This window comes from Cryptomeria japonica, chromosome 8 (assembly GCF_030272615.1).
Source record: "Cryptomeria japonica chromosome 8, Sugi_1.0, whole genome shotgun sequence".
NCBI classification, from domain to species: Eukaryota; Viridiplantae; Streptophyta; class Pinopsida; order Cupressales; family Cupressaceae; genus Cryptomeria; species Cryptomeria japonica.
The window spans coordinates 661,756,060-661,781,025 of NC_081412.1; the positions used below are offsets into that span (position 1 = coordinate 661,756,060).

The window sequence follows — 24,966 nt, forward strand, 5'->3', positions numbered from 1 at the left end:
TCTTATTTTCTTTTAGTTATAAATATATGACGTTAACATTTTTGACTAAAAATTATATTGGAATCTATTTTTTAATTATAAATATGACCTTAACATTTTTTACTAAAAATTATATTGGAATCTATTTTCTATGGAGACAAAATTTTAAAGGGAGCTTAAAAAAATTAACATCATGGTTAGTAGATCAATAAGAAGTTGGTAGGTGCTTGTTTAACTAGAGGTGAATAATTCAAATCATAAAGATGGATCTTTCATACTAGAAATAATTTTATAATGACTACCAACCAAAATTAAGAATCTAATAAACTAAAATATTAATAGATGAAATAATTGTCAATCAAATCAAACCCCTAATTTAAATAGAAATGATGAAAAATGGAACAAATTTCCCTCTTTAAAAATATATATATTTAAGATAATTATAAAGTACAATAAACCTTTCATAATTTCTTCATTAACCACAACATTATTCTCACTCATGAAGGGCAAAACCGAAGAGAAACCATCATAATTTAACCCCCCACCCTACGGTTTGCCACTAGGCCATCTTGGGGACTTCCTCCTTGATCACTTTTATCGTCTAAATATATCTTCTTCTTGGAGAGCTGGATATATTCAAACGAGAGGAATTACGTTTACTACTTAGTGATAATCCTAACTCGAAATGCTTCGCCCCTCCGGTCTGCGCACTAATCTGCACTCTCTTCAACTAACCATGGAGTTCTCCTTAGCTTCCTCCCTTGTTGTTTATACTTTTTAGGGTTCAATACAATGAGAGTGGGACCTTACTCCACGGTTAATGAATAAAAATATTTACAGATATGTTTCTAAGAATCGTATAGTTTTACTAATGAACAAAAGGCCACTTGGAGGAGGAGAGTTCAGTTCAATCAAATCCATTGTAATCTGAACGTTAGTCCTTTTCTTTAATCGTGGAGTGAGATTCTTCACACAACAAAAATCGTCAAAACAAACAGTCTGGCTTCACAAGCTCACATGCGAAACAGTAATGGCATTTAATACTAGCAAACAAAAAGCCAACGGAGGGGATGGCCCAACTAAATCAAATCATTAATGATTGACAAAATCGTGCATCTCCGAACCAAAAGATTAGTCGACTCGGTGGGGTTGTCTAACATACTGTTGTACAAGCCAGGGTCACTCAGTCAAAAAGTATGTTGACAACATACCAAATAGTGTGTTGCAACTTGCTATGGAGTTGTCTCACCTTATTTTCCCGTTTTGATGCAGCAAATCTAACAACTAGATGCAGCACTACCGTCATGTATGTGATCCATAGAGGATTCTATTTTTCCTCGGATTCGAATGACATTCTATGCTTTGCCTAGTTGAGACTTCCTATAAAAGAGTGTAAACTATTAGAGTTCTGCATCGTACTGAATTTCTGTCACAAGTTCGTTCCGAGAAGTCAGGTGAGTTCTGGTTTTTATGATTTTTACCAAATGGACATATATATCTATCCTATCTAGTATTGGTATGGCTTAGCTTAATTTAACTTTGGTTTTCTAAGATTGCGTTTTAGCCTTGTGAGAATGACTGCTCACTACTTAATTTAGCACTGTATAGCAGAGATTTAACAAATTAGTTGTCATTTTTATCTTTGTATATCTAATGGCTGATTTTGAATGTAGTATTGGTAGTGTTTGTTTTAATGAAAACTTGCTATGCATGCATATATAGATAGGTTTGACTATATGAACTTGATACGGTTATTGGGTGCATTTTGCTGCTTCTTAGAGGAAATGTAGATGAAAATACTGCCTTGCCCAGCAGTACATCAATATGAAAACCCTACCAAAATTTGCAATTTGTTGAGTTTTTCACTGACATAATCAGGTGTCTCCGTGCGCTGATTTAGGATCATCTTGTGGGGCTTTAAGGCTGGCTGTGTAGGTAATGTCATTTCAATAAAAGAGAATGGTTTTTTCTTTAAGAATGTGATTTGAGTGGATTAGTGTCGAACACATGAGATTTATAATTCTAGAATTCTTGGAGGAGGTTGAACAATATTGTTCTTCTCATAAAGCTGGTGAATGGTCAATATTTTGTACCTTTTAAGCTAGCTATTTATGTAGCGTTCTTATTTTGTGAGTCAACAATTTTCTATATTTCTTGTTTTATAATACATTGGAAACACTTTGAACAAGCTTTATACCATCCATTCACATATTTGACAATTTGTTGATACTCTTTTGATTATTTTCTTGATTGACTTGTTTGACACCTAATTTACAGGATTGGGAGTTTGAAAGGTCATTCAGGGTTTGAGGCTGGTAAGGGGGGTCATTTCATCTAGTCCATCCTTGCCACCGGCTTCCTTATCAGATGAATCTGCCACTTGCTATGTACGAGTTAGTAAAATTAATTTCTCTGTCTGCCTTGATGTTCCACTATGCTACAGACCCAAGATGCTTGCAAGAATTCCTGGTGTTTCTAGAGGGCAGTCTTCTAGTGCCGTGCTTATGGCAGGGGTGAAGAGGCCCTTAATAAGGAAGAGCTTAAACCATCAGACCATAACGTGCCGCCACTTTACGGTGAGTATGGCTTTCACCTTAAAGTGGCTGCACGTTCTGACTGCTTATGGCAGGTTTTCAACGAGTTCAACATAGAGGTGAGGCAAATTTGATTTTATAGTTTCCTTTTACGTATTTTGTTACTAGTGTAAATATTTATTTACTACATTTAAGAGCTTTGCTAATTTGTTGCGCACAAAATTATATCTCTCATACAACCTGTTTTAAATTTTTCTACCAAAGAATTGCAATTATTGCTTTATCAAATTCAAGGCCTGGTTGTTTGTAAGAAGAAATTGACCTGTTGACCTTTTTTGTTCTGTTTTTAACAGAGATGGTGAAGGGAGAAGCGAGTCTTTGGCTAAGGATGTATTTACTGGTCACAGTGGCAAACAGAAGATCCTTGCTTGGGAGCTACACAAGGACCTCACAAATAAAGGTGTGTCCTGTTTCTTTGATGAGGATCCTCTAAGCTTGCCAATAGCTGAAAAATTCCCTCCCCGCATTTTTGAAGCCGCTGAGAAATGCAGAGTAGCGGTATTGGTTCTCTCAAAGGATTTCAGCCACTCAAAGTGGCCAATGCTGGAACTTTCCGCTTTCCTCAAAGCTAAAATTTCTGGCAAAAATCCAAACATGAAGATACTACCCTTGTTCTTCATGATATCACCAAAGTCCCTTTCTGAAATTACAGAGGACAACCAAGTATGGAAAGACTTGGGGATAGTTGATGAGACTCGAGCTGAATGGCATAGGGCTTTAAGAGAAATAAGGTCAATTAAGGGTTTGGAGTTCAAAGAAGCTGAGGATATGGTGCATTTCCGAGATGAAGTTGTAAAAGCCATCTGCTCCCTACTACTTTCACACTCACCTGATTCTATTCAAGGGCAGACACGTCAAGACCAGGTAACTCACCTGTTTAACCCTCCTCTTGAAAAATTCTGTTTTCAAGTGGGTGTCAATTTTTTTAACTTTTCCTTTGTAATTAGGTGTTGGATGGGTTAGCAGACATCCCAACAACACTTCTTCAGCCTCATCTTCAACAAATGTTACGGACATTGTTCTACAGCAACATTGTATTTTCTATGGACCTGTTAAATCTTCAATGTAGATCACCCATCAGCATGCTGTGATGCCCAAACACTGAACTACAGGCCCTTTTCCACTGAAAGTGAAGACTGTTCTTACAAGAGAGTTATGGGTCTTGAAATTGTGATACATTTATTTGCCTCCAAGCAATTCGCTGTTCAGTTCTGGTTTTCTTCTCAACTCTTATCTGCTGCTCATATCTGCATCAACCAAAAAACATGGTGAGTACTTTCGTTTATTTGAAATTACATTGTTTCCTTAATTCTTGAAGTTTGCAAATATCAATATGGTGTTATCGTTCCTCTGATAGATACGCATTATTTGAAAACAATCATAAAGTTGGAGAGTGATAGAATAGTTGCATTTGCATCACGTGAAATGTTGCTTCTCAATTCTGATAGCTGCTCAAATATGCAACAATAAAATAAATAGTGAGGAATTTCGTTTGTCTTTGGATTTACAATTCTTCCTTCTGTCTTGAATTGAATATGTCAATATGGTGTTTTTAATTAAGGTGTTTACTTGATTTCACTTCTTGTTTACGTGAGATACATTGTTTGTACAAATTATTGTAATTAAAAACTTATATTGTGATATGCATTGGTGGAAGTGTTTTGTAAAATTATGTAGGGCATTTTAAACTTCTGTTGTAGAAGATAACATATGATGCTCTCCACTGTCATTTTCTTGTATAATAAAATTGACTATCGTCACCTCGATATAAATTATCTTGGAATAAATTCAACAATAAACCACAATAAGCACATAATTATAGTCTTGGGAACAGTTTTTTTTAAATAAAACAATAAGTGGGAAACTTGAACAGATTCATTTTCAAAACATAACATTGGAATCAGTGCTGAAGAAAGATGCTAGCTACCAAAATTTGCCAACAAGAAAATGGAAGCAACAAAGTGGCACAGGAAGATGGAAAAAAATAATAATTTGAGCCTATAGAATGCAGAGCAGTGACAAATTTTTAGGTCATGGCAAACTTCACAAAGGGATTCTTATGGTATTATTTCTACTTATATATTATTTATATTCAACGGACATGTTACCAAAGTTGAAACACCTGTGTAGAATAGGAGAGCCTTCAAGTTTAGGAAGTAGAACCACTTAGGCTGTACTAGTTAGACTTACAAACCCTTACACAGCCTAGCATTAACATGAGGCAAACAACTTCATGAAAAGGTAGTTTACCATGAGTTCTCCCTCAATACGATCAGGACAATTTAATGTTTAGATTTGCTAGATTCAATTATCTATATTGTAATAATTATTTTTCAACTTAGAAAACTTGTGAGACAAATGAAGTTTATTAGGCTAATATCCGCAATCAGATTTGTAATTCACTTCTTCAACAGCCTTGAGGTCTATGAACTCTACAATAGTGAGGAATTTCATTGCAATTAACACAAATACATCATTAAAACCACAAACTATTGGATGTGGATGATCAAGGGTTTCTGTCTTGTATCTCTTGAGAAGAATGCATAATATGTGCACATCAGGATAAGTGCCATTTTTGTTTTTAGGGCAGTGGTGTCATGCATCCTGGATATATGAGAAGAGCACAGGTATGGAGGAGCCCACTGGACAATAGTGTTTTGATTAGGATCCAATCTTCTATTTCCGATAAGGTTGATGAAAGCACAATTTCTAAGTTTAGTTTTTTATGTATATGTTATTCTTAAGATGAGTATATATTGTAAATGATATAAAAATTGCGGTTCTTAATCTTCTAAAAAATAATTTTTTATTTCTCCAATATCAAAAAGTAGAAATAAAAATACATTTTACAAACGAATTTATATTTTTATTATTTGAAATTTTCTAATATATCTGTATAGAGGCAATATTAAAAAAACTCTCAAAATTTTATTTATAGAAATTGTAACTCAAAACTCTTTTGTAACTGTCAAAAATATAGATTTGCAGCTACGCCAAAACTTGCAGGTATCAATGAACTTCCAAATCAGCATCTTAACCTAGATCTAGAATGACGATTACTCCATAAGATCAACTGTCAGAGATGCGGCAGTTAATCTAAAGAAAAGGTATCAACATGATAACAAATCAATATATTAAGATTAGATCAGCGACTATCTTGGTGGCATTTGATTAACTCCTTTGATTTGGATCAGAGAGCTGCATGCAGAAGTCTCAGCTAAACGATCTTCTGTTCTACAGTAATATGGATTCGCCTAATGAAATAATTAGATTCCAACCACGAAAGCAATGCTCCAGATTTTCATCCTGTGTATCTGCCTGATGAGGATGCCTCAATAGGAACGATGCCAATTCAAGTGTCTTGACTAAGGTTTGATATGGAAACCCATCTTGAACTTGATAGTTTATTAAATAGGAGATGTTGGAATTGCTTTGAGCGTTAGTATTGCTCCTTTTGTAATTCCTCTAGTATTGCAAACAAAGAGCACAGTTTCAAGGCAACTATAATTATTCGTGGAGTTATATCTTTCATCACAATTTTATTAAAATGAAGTGAGGCCACTGTGAAACAGGGGGCATCATCAGCATTTTGCTATTTGTCTTAGCGTATCTTGTCCCCTGTGTTTGTGTTCTTTATGTTGTTACCACTAGATATTTAGCTGGGCAATTATATTTCCTCCTGTTTAATGGGTAACAAATTGATAGTCAATGAATGCTTTAGTTGGAACATTTCATGAGTCGTGAAAGCACCATTTAATTTACTAACCATTGCTTTTGTTGTTAAAATTATGTCAGCATTTCACCCTACAATGGACTTATCTTCACACTACTACAAGCGCTTCAGTGCTTGATTCTTTATTTTATTTATAAGCCAGTATTTTTTTCAATAAATTTCATTTGTTTGCCATTTTTTAACATTCTCTAAGCAGAATTTTTATATGATTCTTGCCAGCAGTTTAAATGCCTTGTTTATTCTAAAACATTCTCTAAGCTTTAAACAGTCAAGGCTGGATTTAAACAGAAGTGGAACAAGAAATATGTTAAAATAATTAAAACCTTATTGATCTGAATTGAAAGCTGAAATGCATCTTGTGACCTGGATTTCTGTCCTTTTGAAATGCTATTACATGGCAGTCACATTCTATGCTGTCTAATATCCAGTATTTGCATAAACCTTTTGACAGTGGATTTTTATGTGGTCATCATGGCATGCTAAGGCTTTACTTCACCATCCAATTTCCCATGTATATGGATTTAGTGGTAGGAACCTATTGTGTCTGAACTTATTATGATATGGTTGCCTTCAGAATAGTTGAATTGGCAGAGCAAGCCTTGTAAATTAAATCTATCCCGCTTTATCAGCATTCTGCAAAGAACAAACATGGTGTGTTACATACCTGAGGTTTATGTGTGATTTTCCTATGGGTGTGTGCTTATGTGTTTGCTAGTTAGAATTTGATGGTTTACTTTGTCTATTTATTTGTTTGAATTTTTCAGATATAATCTTTATTTAAGGTTTTTAAGACATGATAGAGGAAACATCTCCTTGTTTTGTATTGCAAGCTACAGTATTTGTGTAAAAAAAAGAGGACTGTGAAATTAAAAGAGTTGGTTATGAATCATGTTCATTCTTCTGTTCAACTGTAGTAGCTTAATATTTCTTGCGATTATTATGGATGTCATAATTACTAAACCCTATAGGTTGGTTACAATATTATAATTGGAGAGCTTAGGAAGTCATGTGAAATGTGTGACTACAAGATGGTAAGCAAACCTCTAGTTACCCAACATGAAAAGTATTGTACTTATCTTACATTCTTGCTTTATTGTCCTAAAGGGTCAACTTTCTTTCCACTCTCCTATTTCTGATATAGGTGATACTGAGAAAATTAACCAGTCACCAAGTACAATTTAGAACATGCTCTTGGAATCCTAAATACAAAAAATGCTACATGCAAAAAAGATATATCAGAAGGGATGAAAGCCAAAATAAATAAATTTTAATAAATAATAAGGAGAAAATGAAGAGAACGATGATGGATCAAGGATCATATGCTGTTAAAGGTGAATAAAATTCTGCATAAACCTTTTACCAAACTATTAAATACCTATTCATAGCATTCTAGAGTCACTGCAATCATTGCCTAGAATTGAAGCTTCTCTTTTTGTTATACTCAAAAAGATATGCACAAGAAAAGAGATATGTGAGCATCGACTCAATACATTGAAAGATGCTTTACTAATGCATTCTAGGAAAGAGTTATGGGAAATGTAATAACTGACTCCTTTGTGGAGAGGGTCTTTTGGCAGGTCAATCTCCATGCATTTCCTAGCATGAGAACAGAACAATTTTCCCTGAATTGTTATCATAAAGCATGCCTGTAGTATGAAAATTTACTGAGTGGTTAAAAACCCGACATGGAGAAAGAATTTTTTTTCTTAAAATAGAACTAGCAAGTAAATACAGATTTATTTTTCAATAAGCAACGATGAATATTCAATTTATTAACAATAAAAATTCAAAGTGCAATGATCATAATATATGAGTACCTGGAAGAGAATAAGAACTTGGCTAGCCAAGAATAGCATCCCAGTTAACTAGGTTTCTGGGCATTGAGGGTGCAGCAAACCCAACCAAGTGAACCATTGCCCCATCCACTCCAACCAAGCGAACCTCACAACTATCTCAAATAATAATCTTGTGAAGGAGTCAAGATCATGGGCTTAGGTGAAGATAAGTTTTTCCAAGGATTCACAGGACGAAGACTTTGGTGTATCCCATACTACACCAAGGGTCCATCATCGACCAAACGAGGTCAAGCATACTATTAAACAAGTGGGAAGAGGGTTTCAATGTATCTCATACTACACTAGAGATCCATCCCCAACCCAACAATCATATAGGCACAAGAGAGATTTCCACAAGTAATGAACCTTCCATATTGGTGGATTTCAATTTCAATTTCCCCTAGGCCATTAGCAATAAGTCTATCCACCCAAGAAGAAATAGCTCTGAATGTATACCACCTCGTGGCCTTAGTGATATTGTCAACTATCCACTTCACAATATGAGTAGCACCTAGCATTGATCACCTTCGCACTACAGGCGATTGCCCGCTAACCTTCCCGATGCAACAAACAGCTCTGATTTTTGTTACCTACAAATAGGGATAACAACAAGCTCAACCACTACAATATCACATCTAGGATGGCCCTTGGCAATCTTTCACTTTCATGATACAAGTGAATGTCGGCTAGTCCCTAAGGTACAATAGTTGCCCCAAGCATTGATCATTGGCATGGTCCAATGTTGCCTATCACCACTCCAATATCTTTGAGGTTTAAGCTTAGGTCATCTATAGCCTGGAATTTACTGGAATTCTAGTTGCATTTGACTCAACCTGACAAGCATTCTAAGAAAGATAAATTATTATGGAGCCTTCTAGACAAACACTAGTGTGAACCGGAATTATCCAATTGTTATATTCCTAGGTTGACCTTGTTCACCATGTTTAGTCATCACAATTATACACATAGTTGGGAAGGGTAAAGGTACTAACATTATATCAAGCAATAAGAATGTGAGATCCTCTCTACAAATACAAGGATACTAGTGGACTAGTGAGAGGTGAGCCATAGTCTACGATAGAAATGTTGGTTTAATGTAATGCTCCTCGAGGATGCGTCCCCTACCTTTTTATATCATGATTGCCTATCATACTCCAATACCTTTGAGGTTCAAGCTGAGGTCATCTAATAGCCTGGAATTTACTGGAATTCTAGCTAAATTTGACTCAACCTGACAAGCATTCTAAAGTGAATGAAGAATCGATTGAAGCAACTAAAGGTAGATTATTATAGAGCCTTCCAAGCAGACATTGGCATGAACTGGAATCATAGAAGTTGATGATTTAACCTCACAAGCCAAGAATCATCTGCAAGCACACCACCTAACACAAAGAAAGATCAAGCAAGGATAACTTGCTCAACACAACCTAAGAATTTTGTATTGACTGCACAAAAAGATTATGATTACAACGAATATCAGAATAAATGAATTCTTATAAAAGGATGAATGAAACCCTAAAGCAAGATTAAATTAGCTAGTGCCAAGGGTCACAATCATAATAAATGAGACAACTTAAGATATTATTAGCCTAATTTAATAAAAGGAAAAAAGCACCTAAGTTTAGCTTAAGTGAATAAAGTAATTAAAGGACCTACTTTATTTAATAAAAATAGATATTGTCCTAATTACTCCAACAAGAATTATCCAACCCTTATATGTTTAGGTTCACCATGTTTAGTCATCACAAGTATACACATAGTTGGGAAGGGTAAATGTATTAGCATATTATCAAGGAATAAGAATGTGAGATCCCTTCCTCAAAATACAAGGATACTAAAGGACTAGTGAGAGGTGATCCATTATTGTATTGGTTTAATGCAGTGCTCCTTGAGGATGCATCCCCTACCTTTTTATATTATGATTGCCTATAACTACTCCAATATCTTCAAGGTTCAAGCTTAGGTCATCTATAGCCTGAAATTAATTGCGATTCTAGCTGCATTTTGATTCAACCTAACAAGCATTCTAAAGTGAACGAATAATTGACTGAGATAACTAAAGGTAGATTATTATAGAGCCTTCCAGACAGATACTAGTATGAACCGGAATAATCCAACCCTTATATTTTCAGGTTGACCTTGTTCACCATGTTTAGTCATCACAAGTATACACAAAGTTGGGAAGGGTAAAGGTGTTAACATATTATCAAGGAATAACAATGTGAGATCGCTTCTTCAAATACAAGGATACTAGTGGACTAGTCAGAGGTGAGCCATAGTCTACAATAGAAATATTGGTTTAATGCAGTGCTCCTCGAGGATGTGTCCCCTACCTTTTTACCCTCATTTGGAGGACGCCTGGGAAACTTGCCCTCCCCATCCCCTTTGTTGTCAAAATTTAGAAAATATCCTTCAACTTCAAAAAAATTGTAGGGTACATTGTCAGACGGCTAGCTATCCTCTAACATACCGAAGGACAATTTCAATTACTTTTTAAAATAACTTACAACCTTTCAATGCTTGTTTGCTTTATGACATGTGCAGTAGGATTTGTTAAAAAAACATAAAAAATTGTGTTCGGCATGAAATTTAGTGTGGTTCTGAAGGTGTTAAATTGGGATTGGTGGCAAAGGCTCCACCCTTGACCCTGTCCTATGTCATGACAAGGAACGTACCAAGGGTGTTGCCCCTCAACCCTGTTGGAGGCATTGCCCCAAACCCCCATCAAACTATAAGTCTAACCAAGTAATAGATCAAAGGTGAATTGTGATCACAAAATCTACAAAATACATTGGACAACTTGTTTATCGTATACAAAAGACTGACAAAGACAAAGTTGGCATGCTAGAGTCATCATACTGTTGAATATGAGTTAAGCCATAGTTGGCAAGAAATGTCATTTTCATAATGCAAAAATGCATTTGCACAAATAACTCATAGAACAATCCCATCTAAGGTCAAATTGGAACATAACCAGTTATCTCTTAACTAAACTTTTCCTCTTTGTTAATGAGGTTGACAACAAAACATGCAATCTTGAAGGCTTTAGGGAAACTTTAATAACAAATCCATATCTTGAATATACACATGAGCCAAGCATGCCATCATTAACTCATGCTCATATGTAAATATAGAGAACATCATAATTCCTATTCAATTATCCATGCTCACAAAGGTTCTATAATGTCTATGATGAATGTTATATCAATGCTATGACTATCATATGAATATTTGAAATTTCTTATCTTTAAAAAAAAAAACTTGATAGCCGTCCCCTATTGTCCCCTAAAAAATGGCCAAAATGTACCCCTATACCAGTAACAAATCCCGTTGTCCCCGTCCTGAAAACTTGGGGGAGCATAGGTTTAATGTAACTCTGACATTTAATATTATAGCAGCCTACTTTTAAGTCAGATTTAACTTGATGATTATATTACTAGATTTAAAGCTTTCCCATAAGTTTAAAGGTTCGTATGACCAGAGGAGGGTCAAGGTAACATCATCCACTTATTTATTTAGGTATACAGTACCTATGGCAGTGAATACCCATTCATAAAAACCACAGAAAATTAGCAAGACTTAATTCCTCGACTTTAGAACAGGCAGAGCCTCAAGGGTCCTTAGCGAGCCACTGATTCACATAAGGTTCGTATACAAAAGTTTTATTTCTTCATATGTGTTTATCATTTTTAGTGTCATATACCACAGGACTAGTACAAAAATGTTCGTGATTCCTTTCTTAACTTCGTGCAAGCATGAACTACCATATACAAAAGTTTTATTTCTTCATATTTGTTTATCATTTTTAGTGTCATATACCACAGGACTAGTACAAAAATGTTCGTGATTCCTTTCTTAACTTCATGCAAGCACGAACTACCAAAATAGATGGTTAACCAGAACTAAGGACAGCCAATTGATCAGCAGATTAGTAGAACTTAATTGCTATTAGATTTTCTCTACAAAACTTATGTGAGGTTTTCCTCAAGTTATAAAAGCTCATACAATCAAGGTGATCTGGTGATATAATTCTCAAACTCTACAGCTTACAACTAAATGGTGCACCAGTTCCATAATGAGTTACACCTTGCCTCCTATCTGAAAGAACTAATGAATATCCTGTGTGTTGTTTATTTTCACACTATCTACCTGGATATATAGGCAGAAGTAACCAGAAAATATTTCATTCACTTTTCCTTAGCAAAGACTCCAATGCTCTAATTCTATCATTTATATCCTGGTTTCTTGGCGACAATAGAATGATGATTCTGGATCAGTTTCCACTAACTTAAGGAATTGTAATAACAATCTTGTCACTTGGAGTGGTATAAGAGTAAAGGCTCCCTACAGGCTTCTTCAACTTAGTGTTTTCTTTTACAACCAGTCATGTTAATGACACTATACCCTAAACCTTATATCAGCACTGGCAAATGGATGAGGGTTAGCAGTTATTACGGTGGAGGATATATTTGCAGCTACGGTGATAGTAATTATCCCAATGTAATACTTATCCAATTGTTTAACTTTTGTTTAATTTTGTTCCTAGATAGCACAGTTCACAGCTCATAAGTAAAAACCAGAAAAAACCAACTTAGCTGAATGGTGGTTATAAGCTAGACTTAGCTATTATTTTTTTCATTTTTCACACAGCTATTAAAGGAAGACCAACTTTTACCAAGCATCTCGAGAACTCCAACCATGTAGGACCATTTAAACAAATTCCTGACAAAATTTATAATAATTTATGCTATCCAAGAATCAATCAACCATGGTTTCGTAAATTCCAACCTAGAACTCAAGGCTTCATTTTGACAAAGATAAAGAGTACGTTGACGATAGTCAATCCCTTTTGGGTGGGAACCCATTATTGCTTATAGTAAAACAAAGTGATCACTTCATTGTTACATTCTGTCAAACACTTTGTGAGCATCCCTCAATAAACATCTACCTTTAATAGAAAACACTTATTAAGGCTCATACCCTTCCTTGCCCTCTTTATCACTAACATCAAATTGAAAACCATCACTCAACGCAATATTAATGAAGCATCTCACGTTAGATGCTATTATACAAAACATATAAATAACTCAATCGCTCTCTAATTTCTAGTGGTTCAGGTATATTATCTGAATTGGCATTTAAGAAAAAATAGGAAGAACATACCAGCGCTTTAAGAACCTTATTCTTGGTGGCAGACGTATTCCAAGCTCAGCATTGTTTAAGGTGTATTATGTCTGAAGAAATACTCCTACTATCGCCCGCCCGCCGTCTACACACCTCTGCAACTCTCCTCAACCCCAGTCACCTCTATTCACGGCTTCCCTCTGCCTTTCTCTCCCACGGCACAATCTAGATCGCCTGTTATCACGCCTTCCTCTGCATTTTTCTTCACAAAACGGAGCCTGAAATTGCAGATTTATGGAGGAACGCGAGTCTATTTCACTCCGCGCGCTGTCCTGCATCCGTAGCAGCAAATTTCTAGAGGATTGGAGGGTCGTCATGCTCCCTATATGGCACTGTCGCCCCTTCTTCCTTGCCCTACTCCATACTTCTGCACACTCACGTCATGCCCTCTTAACTCGGACTGCCTCCTTACCGAAGTGTCTATACACGGATCAGAATGAACAGATGATCTTACCTATCAAATTCAGAAATAATAGCATTAATCTAATAAATTGTGAAAATCTGATGACACAAGCAGAATACAACTGTAAAAAAATACTATCCCTGAATATAGTCGCCCTCTCCTTACTGCATGGTTGGTGTAAATCTCATGACCTGGCTCTTTTTTTTTTTACTTTTGTTACATTTTTCCTTCTGTTTTTTAGTTTTTTTTAATAAAGATCCAGATGGCAAGCCACCAGCTCAATGGAGTCTATTTATGTGTAGTTTCTAACTTGAATGTTTAAGAATGTCATTCGGTCAGTTACGATAATCTTTATATGTTAATCTCATTTTTTAAACACCTTAAAATCGATTAGACAAAGGTGTCTAGTGTTGCAATATTTATTCACTCAATCGATAGCTTGCAAATTCATCCATTCATGGTTCATGTAGAATGTCTACGAGACAATGAGAGGTTTATTTGAACAGCCTTCTAGAGTGAAGTGATGGTCTACCAATTAAATACTTTACTTGTAATTGGCAAGGAGATTCATAGTCTCGTGGTCTATTAAGTGTGACTTGACCTCCTAGTTGTAAGGCAAGGCTATAAAGTTTAAGGATTGTTTTCAAAATAAATTGTTAGGTTCATTTAGGTATCTGTATAATTAAATTAAATTCTTATACATACATCACTACAAAATATTAGTATTTGGTTAGTCTAAAAAATATAACACATATGTATAGATACGATCGCATTGTACATTAAAACAACACATTCATTTCATAACTTTTATTTATTCAACATGGTAATAATTAACTATCAAATATTAAGTTTATAGCTTGAATCATTAGGTCTATACTATATTTAAAAATATCAAGCACGATATAGTTAGGATTTTCATTTTAGTCCAAATTACATCAAAACCTTAAGCATTTAACACAAAAGAAAGTATAAGGTTTATGTGGATGTGACATGAACCTCAACCATATGCTAGATCTAATGGAGGACTACCTTAGTTGATTCCTTTTTAGATATTTTCTCGAGTTCTCAATCTTCTTGCTTTGTAGGATCCAAATTGATTTGATCATATGTTCAATGGACTTCCATTATAGATGAACTCAAGGTAACACATCTTTATAAGAAAAAATCCTCTTGACAAAGAGGAAATTCATTGTACATGTTGTGAAAACTATCTCAAAAGCTACCTTTGTTGCATTTTTTTTTATTAACAATCCCTATAAAGAAGCCTCAAAAACCCTTAATGTAAAATTTCTTGATCCAAAGCATCAATTTAAGGGTGAAAGGTTTTAGAATTCTCCATTTCCCCAATTGTCAAGTCGTTCCTTTGAAGACTAATTATCTACCAATTTACTAGCAACTATGTTGTGAAGCTCATTACCCTAAGTAGCGAATATTAAATTGTTCCCTCGTGTAGGATATACATTTTCCCTATCAAGGTTACCTACAACAATGTTTTGGCCTATTCTTCTAGGTTCTTTAATCATTTTATTTACATATATGATAATTATAGTAATTTGATTTTGGCAAATAATTTACTAAAAGAGATTGTATAGTTTTGTAGATAATTATGAATTTTCTTATGGTTGTTTGTAAAATCTATATTCTCTTCAATTCAACATTTTCAAGAGTCATTTAATTGTGGAACTGAAATATAGAAGTAGTTTTATTCTTTATATTCATATCTTTTGCTATTTATTGTGAAGCGAAGCGAGATTAAGTGAAGAAAAACAATCTACTCCATAAATTTGTAATTTTGTTGAACTAATCCTAGTAGAATATGTGTGAGCTTGAATTTCATCCTTATAATATTACTTGCAATAAGTTAGTTTCACAAAATACAAATGAAAATGCTACAGGAAATCCAAATTCAACCAATGAAATTACATGAAATACATTCTAAAATAAAACATTATTTTACCTTCATGATTTATGTCTCATTGTGTCCTAACTCCACTGTTCCTAGTTGCAGATGGTGTGCTCTCACACAATGCACTGTTGGCTTCCGAGATGGCATATGAAGAATGTACTGATAACTGTAGTTAATTGATACTATGATATGCAATACTACATGATTATGCTAAAATGATTATGCTAAAATGATATATGATATTGCTATTTGATAATTGCTAATTGCTTCAAAAACTCACAGATGCATATGATTAGCTTACAAAATGCATTTGAAGTCTCTTGAAGTCTAACTTGAAGATTTACTCTCTTAATTGAAGCTCTTGATTTTATAGACTTTGAGAGGATTAGATGATGTGGCTCAGATCAACGATCCTGATCAAATCTACAAATTTGGATGGTTATGAGTAAAGATGAAGGTTGAGAGAAAGGGGGAAGGAGAAGACAAGTGTCAGTCATCTCACCTTGACTGGGTTGCTGATTGAGAGAATCTAGGGATGGTTGGAGGAAATTTAGGCATGATAGGACAAGTGGACTCAAGCCCTTCCTAAGATGTAGGGGTGTTGGAGAGAATATAGGAAATGGTTATGAAATATGTGTACGTACACAATTTTCATTAAGTTTGGAAGTTGGAGATAAATGATGAATTAATATTAAAGAAATATTAATTTCCTTAGCCACATGTTTGATGAGTTGGCAAAGGGAAGATGAAGTGGAGATGGAAGAATGAGTTGGAAAAGGGATTAAATAATTTAAGAATTATTTAATATTTGAGACTATAGGATAGGAAAATAACTATTAAATACTGGATATTTAAATATTGGATATTTAATTGTTTGGAGGAGATAATTAAATATTAGATATTTAATTAACTTGGTTAGAGGAATAATTAAATATTAAATATTTAATTAATTAGAAGAATAGGATAGATGAATTAATTAATTAAATATTAATTAATAGAAAGACATGAAAATGAATTAAATAAATTAATCTTTTCAAATTAACTATTTAATAGAAGAATAAATATTAAATAAATATAAAATATTTATTTAATTGCTCGGCCAATTTTAGGTGTATACATTTTGCCCCTCTTTGAAATGATGTGAAGACAACATTGTTTCAAAGATCAAATCAAGTCTCGATAATGTCTGATAGAGATTAAAAATCCAAATTGTGTGCCCCCTTAGGAGATTGATCGTGAAATTGTTGAAAATTTTAGTTTGAACGATTAATCTCGTGATAATGTGATAAAAATTCAGTCAATTAAATTCATTTGTAAAAAACAAATTAAATTGCCCCATTTTTGAAATTAATTACTCTTCAAATAGTAAATATAAAATTAACTAAGGCTAATTTTAACTTCATTGTTATCCTTGTCAGCTTTTGGAGAGAATATTCTTGCTAAAGTGGCAAAATGGTGATTCCAGTGGAGTGTCATCGTTTTGAGCGAGTTCGGCGATATCAATGGCCTGCCGAGTATGGTTATTCGGTATGTAACTTATCTCGAGCTTTGTTTTCAAGTTTTCGTTCAAAATTTCATGTTTTAAGCGCTTTTTTGAATTTTTGAAATTTTTCAATTTTTTTGATTTTAGATTAGCGCTTTTGCAGTTTTTTTAAGCGCATATGCAATTTTGTTTAGTGCAAATGAATGTTTTAACGCATATGCTCTGTATGTTAGCGCATTTGCATAGAATGTTAGCACAAATGCTTAGGATAGCGCTTATGTTTCATTTGTTAGTGCTTATACTCAATAGGATAGCGCAAATGCATAAAGCAGTGCATATGCATGGTGGATTAGTGCATATGATAAAAAAGATAGCACTTTTTGTTAAAGTAGCGCATATGCGTCGTTGATTAGTGCATATGCTAAAAAAGATAGTGCTTTTGTTTAAATTTGAGATTGTTGATAGGTACAAAAGCTAAAAATCACTTTGATGATTAGTTTTAACATGTTTGATACGCATGTATGATAAAATAGAGTCGTGATTGAGTGATTGTATGATTGATAGATCGATAGATAGCTTTGATTACTGGATTGAGTAGCTCTAATTAGCATGATTGATAGATGTGATGATTGAGTAGCTCTGATTAGCTTGATTGATAGATTTGATGATTAAGTAGCTCTGATTAGCTTGATTGATTAATTTGATGATTGAGTAAATCTGATTAGCTTGATTGATAGATTTGATGATTGAGTAGCTCTAAGAAACTGATTTAGGTTCTGATGCAAGAGCTTAGCAGAGTTTTTTATTAAACTCAGTAATTGATAGTAAACCATGATTGATAGGTTTAAAAAATGATTTGATAGCTGAAGTTGCTTCAATTTGATTTGATAGATAGATAGATAGATGGATAATGATTGCTTCGGTTTGATTTGATAGATAGATAGATGATGATTGCTTTAGTTTGATTTGATTAATTGATAGATAATGATTGCTTCAGTTTGATTTGATTGATTGATAGATAATGATTGCTTTAGTTTGATTTGATTGATTGATATCTCTTGAAAAATAGGAGAAACTTGATGTTCTCCAGTGTCAGGAGAAATTACCGGCCATGTGTCATTTAGTTCCAAAGTTGTCCCAGGCTAAGATTAGACATATAGATGCCTATGGTTTATGACATTTATTATTTATGCTTGAGATTACACATAATAGAGGATTGTTGACTGCGTTAGCCGAGAGATGGCACAACGAGCATAACACTTTCCACTTGCCGACGGGTGAGATTAGTGTGACTCTTGAGGATGTCTGCAGGATTCTGCACATCCCGGTGACTGGCAGACTAATGTAGTATGATTATCAGGATCGAGTTGGGATAGAGGCTTGTAGAGTCATGTTTGTTGATGAGAGCATCAGTAGAGGAGAGATCTGATGGGTAGATATGGTGATGTACTACGAGACTCTTCATGTTATTCTTGTTGGTTTGATTGGAGGATTCATATGTCCTGATAGGTGATCGTGAGGTTTTTCTGTTGGCTGGGGTGAGGTTCTTCTGAGTATGATGCAGCATCGTACGTGATATGCTTGGGGTGTTTGCATGTTGGCACATTTATATCATGATCTTTACTAGGTTGTGTATGATGAGAGTGCTAGTTTATCTACAGGATGCACTTTATTGCAGATCTGGTGTTGGGAGCACATTGCTATTACATGACCTATCCATCATAGAGTTTGTGGAGAGAGGCAGCCATATGTTTATTTTTATGTAGGTATCCTTACTCAACATAAGCTGGGTGTGGCATCCTAAAATTGCAACACTTGCAATTTCGACTGCATTTGGGTCTTCACGATGGCGATGCAACACAGAACCTGAATGGAGACCCCAAAACTTGTTCATGACATCAAAAACTACATTTTTCAGCACCCTGGCCTAATCCTCCTTGCACCCTGTTGTCCCTGGAGGTGGGACCATGGCGCCCAGCGCCCTGGTCCCTGGCCCTATTTTTGGGCCCGGTCTCTTTTGGGTCTCGGGTCTTTAAGTTTGCAAATTGGAAAATAATCTTTCCTGGTCAGCCTAAGGTCGGAAAAATCAGTCTTTTAACCCTAATTGGCAAGTATATAAACTACATTTCCTCTCCCATTTTGGAAGATGGAAAAAAGGCAGAAGCGATACTCAAACATTCAAACATTCAAGCATTCAAGCATTCAAGAATTCCTTCAAGCAATTGAGCATTCTAAGTCTCCATTCAAGGCTAAGTGTTGCATTCAAGACAAGGATTCAACCATTGAAGAGGAGATCACATACAACAAACAACATACAACAACATTTACACCTATGCATGTAAGAATACAAACATTCTTACAACAAGGTATTGGTACTTTATTACATTACAATCATTTACATTTACAGCAATTTCTCATTTCTTGGTTAATTCCAAAACTGGGGTTTGACCTAAGGGCAAACCCTAATCCCTAACCCCCCAATCATCCTCTCTTTTTTGTGTGTAGGTTGCAGGTACGCGGCTGTAATTGAAGATCTGGAATCCTTGTGCAGAGACGAACAGATCCCCCTTTGTTTCGTGGATTTTTCGGAGGACCGTGTGCACGTTGGGCGCCATCATCCCGTCAACTTTCGCTCAAATTTGCAGGACAGCGCCGTCTCGACATTTTACTGCTAATTCCAGGTCCGCAGCTTCATCCTATATTCCTATCTCTGTTTATAAGTGAATCTTTCTCACTTTCTATGCATTCCTAGTTCAATCTTTCTATCTACAATCTTTACAAAAGAGGGTATTCTTGATGTCTCAACCCTTGAAACTCATTTAGAATCCAATCTTGCATTGTGTGGGATTGGATCTTGTGGGTTTCAACCCCTCTTTTGAATGTAAAGTCTCCCCTAAGTGAAAATCGTCAACCCTAGTGACCTCCTTCCCCTCTCCTCGGAGTGGTGGGGGGAACACTTAGGGTTCGATCGCGATTTTCCGCTTTACACTGGGTAAGATGGAGTATTGGTGTTGGGTGCTTGATTCTTTAGATAGCATTACTTGGAGACCATATGTTGATTGTGAGCCATGGATGGATGATGCACAGACATTACCGCTTATTATGCAGAGTAGATATCTTATTGGTCGGACACCTTTCATTGTTGAGCGACAGTTGATTGGTCGGATTTTGAGACAGTTTGGTATCATTCAGCCTATGCCTACTGGTGTGATGATATATGTGTGACGATATAGAGATAGGCGAGATTGGGGACCGTCTTTGTCATTTGAGATTGCTCGTGCAAAGTTTATTACTACTCCAAGAGTGGTTTATGATATGAGATTACACATTCTTGATCCTGGGGTTACTACAGAGTATGCTCAATATATATTAGCTCATCCATTTCCTTGGATTACGGATCCGACAGATCCTCCTCCTAGCTCAGGAGATGATGATGATGATTCAAATGATCCTGTTATCAAGAGACAAAGACATAGACGAGAGCTTAGAGATGCTCATGAGGCTGGGAGAGGTGGAGATGATGGTGGGGATGGAGGTGGTGGTGGTAGACCTGGATGGAGAGGACATCAATTGAGAGTCCGTGGAGGACCATTTGGACCGGCTGGCAGGATTGAGAGACCTCGTCCTATGGGTGGGAGAGATGTTGGACGGATTGGGAGGGTTACTGGCAGGGTAGGGATGAGATCACCTAGAGGATTGCCATTGACAGGAGTTAGGGTGACTGGATTGGATGGGGGTTGTGGGAGAGGCCTTGATTTTGGACAGATTCAGCCAGATCCTAGAGTTATTGCAGCTCATGGTGGTGATGATGAGGATCCTGAGGATCATGTTACCTTGATTAGATGATGGGTTTAGAGAGTTACTCAGACTGAGATTCCAATAGTTGGACAGGTTGGTGGTGAGGGGATTGGGGTTCATGGACCACAGTAGGATCTACCAAAGCAGGTTGCACCAGTGCAGGATATGCCAGATGTGGTTATACCAGAGCATGATGTTCCAGGGCATGATACTATTGACAGTCTGAGAGCACAGATTGATCAGCTTCGAGCATAGATACAGAGTCTTATGACTGAGAGAGACACAACTGTTAGGAGACAACAAGATACTTAGGGTCTTCTGGATCATATTCAGCAGGTTGGTTCAGGTACTCTCTCAGCGGATACTGTTAGAGCATTATTTCGGGCCAGGAAGGAGACTTCCTACTGGCGACGATGATATGAGGAGGCAGTTGTAGAGAGCCAGAGAGCAAGTAGTTATCATACCACCATGTTGATGGATACTAGCAGTGGTGGGGTCATGGGACCTCCTCAGAGGAGTGGTGATCATGGTAGATAGATATCTGGAGGATCTTCTTGCCCATAGCCACAGAGATGGGCAGAGTCAGGTGGTAGTGGTACAGGACAGTCATGACTTGATTTGAGGCGCTTGTATTGTTTATCGGATATCATTGTATACTTGGACTTTTATTGTTTTATGATGATCTATATGCAGACACGAATTCTATATGATGATGCTTTTTATTATGCATGTTACTCTATTTGATGATGATCTATATGCTTATATGCTTTGATTTTATGGATGTAATGATTAGATGAATAATGATATGATGATAATGACTTTCATGGTGCAAATGATAAAATGCTTTTGATTTTTTATTTTAATGATCCTGGATGTAAATGAAAATTTCACTTAAATGCTGTAAATGCAAATGATCTATATGAAAATGCAAATGAATGATTGCTTAATGCTTATGATGATGTACATACAAATGATCTATATGAAATGTTTTTGGATTTTATGCATGCAACTAAATGAAAAATGGAATAATGATGATACACTATATTATATGATGAATAAAAATGCACTTATTTGAATGCAAACTAATGCAATGATGTAAATGCAAATTGTTTTTGTTTTTCAAAGTATACTCAATCTTTATTTATGACCATTGATCTGTTAATAAAATGATATGCTTATAATGCAACTGATCTTCAATGCTTATCATGCAAATGAATAATGAGCTAATGAAATGATCTAACTAAAAATTGTATTGCCATTCTTCATATGTGATCTTGTAACAGTGCTTGATTTCATCATTGAGCTTTAAAATGTTGTAAGAAAATACAATCAACTTGACATAATGATTCAAGATGACCTGAGTATTTCTTACATGGATTTTGATATAACAAGTTAATACAAGCAACTTGATATAATGAGTCAAGTTGACCTGAGTATTGCTTGCAGAACAGAAAAGGAGTATCTCCTTTCATGCATGACTTGGAACGTCCTCCTTGATCTTTTGTTGATCATATCTTGAGACAAGTACATATTGTAGTAAGAGATAAACCACAGATAGCAATCAAAGAAAATAATCATGCCCCATCATAGCTTCTCTAGTCATGGACATCCTTGAGTCACATAGAGTATATGATTAGCAATAAAATCAAGATATAAACACTGAATCTTGTATGTCATTCACATGTTCTAATGGTCATTAATTGATATAATCATCTTAATGAATGATCTTTGATAATCCTTTATAACTTGCTTATTGATTCTTCAATTTCTGAGTTTCATGTTTCAGTTCTTATGAAATGCCTTGATTTTCATTGCTTTGTTGCTTGTTATCTATTTCAAAACCTTAGATGTTTTTGGTTTTTTCTAAGTTTTTCAAATGTTTTGGAATTTTCAAAGATTCAAAAGATCACCTTAGCAAAAGGAATTTGGATTTTGCCCCCAGCGGAAACAAAAATTTATTATGGATAAATGAAATGATCAAAATCCAAACCATGGCGGGATACAAATGCAAATTGATCGATTTTGATAAAATCTAAGATAGTGACTGCGACAAGTATGTCAAAGATTGATAAATATTGGTAAGCTGCATATTTCTTGCTAAATGGTTTAGAGAAATGGATGCGAAAGATGGAATATATGAGATAGGATAGATGGAAGCAATAGATTGGATATGATGACATGGATAGGTGAGCAAAGCGATCTCGTAGATGGAGGAACTCACTTTGTAGATAGTGCCTATTTACCAGGTTTTCACCATCTAAATTTATTGCATTTTTGTTGTTTTATACCCCCCCTTTTTTTTAACTTTTTATTGATTTTTTTTTTAGTACTTTATATCTCAAGCATAGAATTTCTTGAGATGGATAGAATTGATAGGTTCATCAAACCAATCACCTTCAGGGGTAGATAACTTGTATTCTCCTGATCCATATGTTGCTACTATGACAAATTGTCCTAGCCAATTTGGTTCAAATTTGACCTTCTTTTCCCGATCTTGTTGATTTCTTGGATTTTCCCTTAGAACTATGTCTCCAATCTGGAAAATGTGTGGCTTGAATTTGTGGTTATAGCTTCTTGCCATTCTTTGTTGATATACTTTTAAATGATCTGTTGCATTTTGGCGACGTTCCTAAATCAGTTCTAGTTCCTGGAGTTGAGAGACTCTTTGTTCTTCTTCTGGTATAAGACCATGCAAGGATACTCGTAGAGAAGGTATCTCTACTTCTATAGGTAATATAGCTTCTAATCCATAGACCAAACAATATGGAGTTGCCCTTGTTGGAGTGCGGACACTAGTTCGGTATGCCCAAAGAGCAGGATTTAGCTGAATGTGCCAGTCTTTTCCAACTTCATTGACTGTTTTCTTCAAGATTTTTAAAATAGTTTTGTTTGATGCCTCAGCTTGACCATTACCTTGTGGATAATATGGAGTAGAGAACCTATGTTGGATATGAAACTATTCACATAGCTCTTTTACATCTTGATTTTTGAATGGTCTTCCATTATCAGTGATAATGGTCATAGGAACTCCATAGCGATAGATTATATAATTTAAAATGAATGATGATATTTGTTTTCCTGTCACTGTTGTAAAAGGCACTGCTTCAATCCACTTAGTAAAATATTTAGTAGCAATCGGAATAAACTTATGTCCATTAGAAGATGAGGGATTGATCTTTCCTACCAAATCCAGACCCCACTGTGAAAATGGCCATGATCCTGTCATAGGATATAACTCTTGTGCTGGTGCATGAATTAGATTTCCATGCTAAAAGTAACCCATACGAATAAGTTTCTTAGCCAATGTTAAACCACTTGAGTGTGTACCGCAAATACCTGCATGAATGTCATTAAGAACTCTTTCAGATTCATCTTTTTCAAGACATCTCAACAATGTACCATCTAGAACACGCCTATATAGGATATCAGCAATAATGGTATAGCGAGAGGACTAATGGATAAAGTTTCTTCATTGATTACGAGATAATTCCAAAGGAAGGATATGATCTTTCAAATATTGGTAGGTTTGACCGTATAAGGATTGACTGGTTCCTGATATATGGCAAATTCGACAGGTATGTTGGGATTGGATGGTAGGGGTTAAGATATCTTCCACAAGAAATTCGTAACATTGTTGATTCTCTTTATTTTGCAAGAGAGATGCTATTGTAGCCATTGCATCTGCTGCTTTATTCTCATTTCTGAGAATCTGGGTGAATGTGATTTCTTTAAAATGTCCTTTAAATTCTTCCACTAGCTATTTGTATGGCATAAGCTTATCATCCTTTGTTTGATATTCATCATTTATTTGATTAATGACAAGTTGTAAATCACCATATACATGTAGTTCTTTAACATTCCATTCAATGGTCATTTTGAGCCCTATAACCAATGCTTCATACTCTGCAGTATTATTGGTGCATGGAAATCGCAGTCTATATGATTTCAGAATGGAATGTCCTTGAGGTGTGATAAAAAAGATTCTTGCACCCGATCCATATTGAGTATAAGAACCATCAAAGTACAATTCCCAAAATTTTGTACTTACTGT

At 35.3% G+C, this 24,966-nt stretch overlaps 1 long non-coding RNA gene across 15 annotated transcripts in view; it reads left to right on the forward strand.

Annotated features, from left to right (window-relative positions):
• The first annotated feature begins 1,097 nt into the window (after positions 1 to 1,097).
• The window catches only part of LOC131049637 (uncharacterized), a 66,231-nt gene continuing 42,362 nt past the window's right edge, over positions 1,098 to 24,966 (forward strand). Inside the window, exons 1-7 of one of the 15 annotated variants that reach the window (XR_009106771.2) lie at positions 1,103 to 1,433; positions 1,858 to 1,914; positions 2,257 to 2,632; positions 2,867 to 3,437; positions 3,521 to 3,841; positions 5,554 to 5,680; positions 5,768 to 6,177. This is a non-coding gene — a long non-coding RNA (uncharacterized LOC131049637). Of the gene's footprint in view, positions 2,633 to 2,866; positions 3,438 to 3,520; positions 3,842 to 5,553; positions 5,681 to 5,767; positions 6,178 to 6,368; positions 6,922 to 15,736; positions 15,758 to 17,052; positions 17,204 to 24,966 lie in introns of those variants that run through there. The other 14 variants (XR_009106768.2, XR_009358679.1, XR_009358680.1 and 11 more) reach the window with 14 other exon arrangements.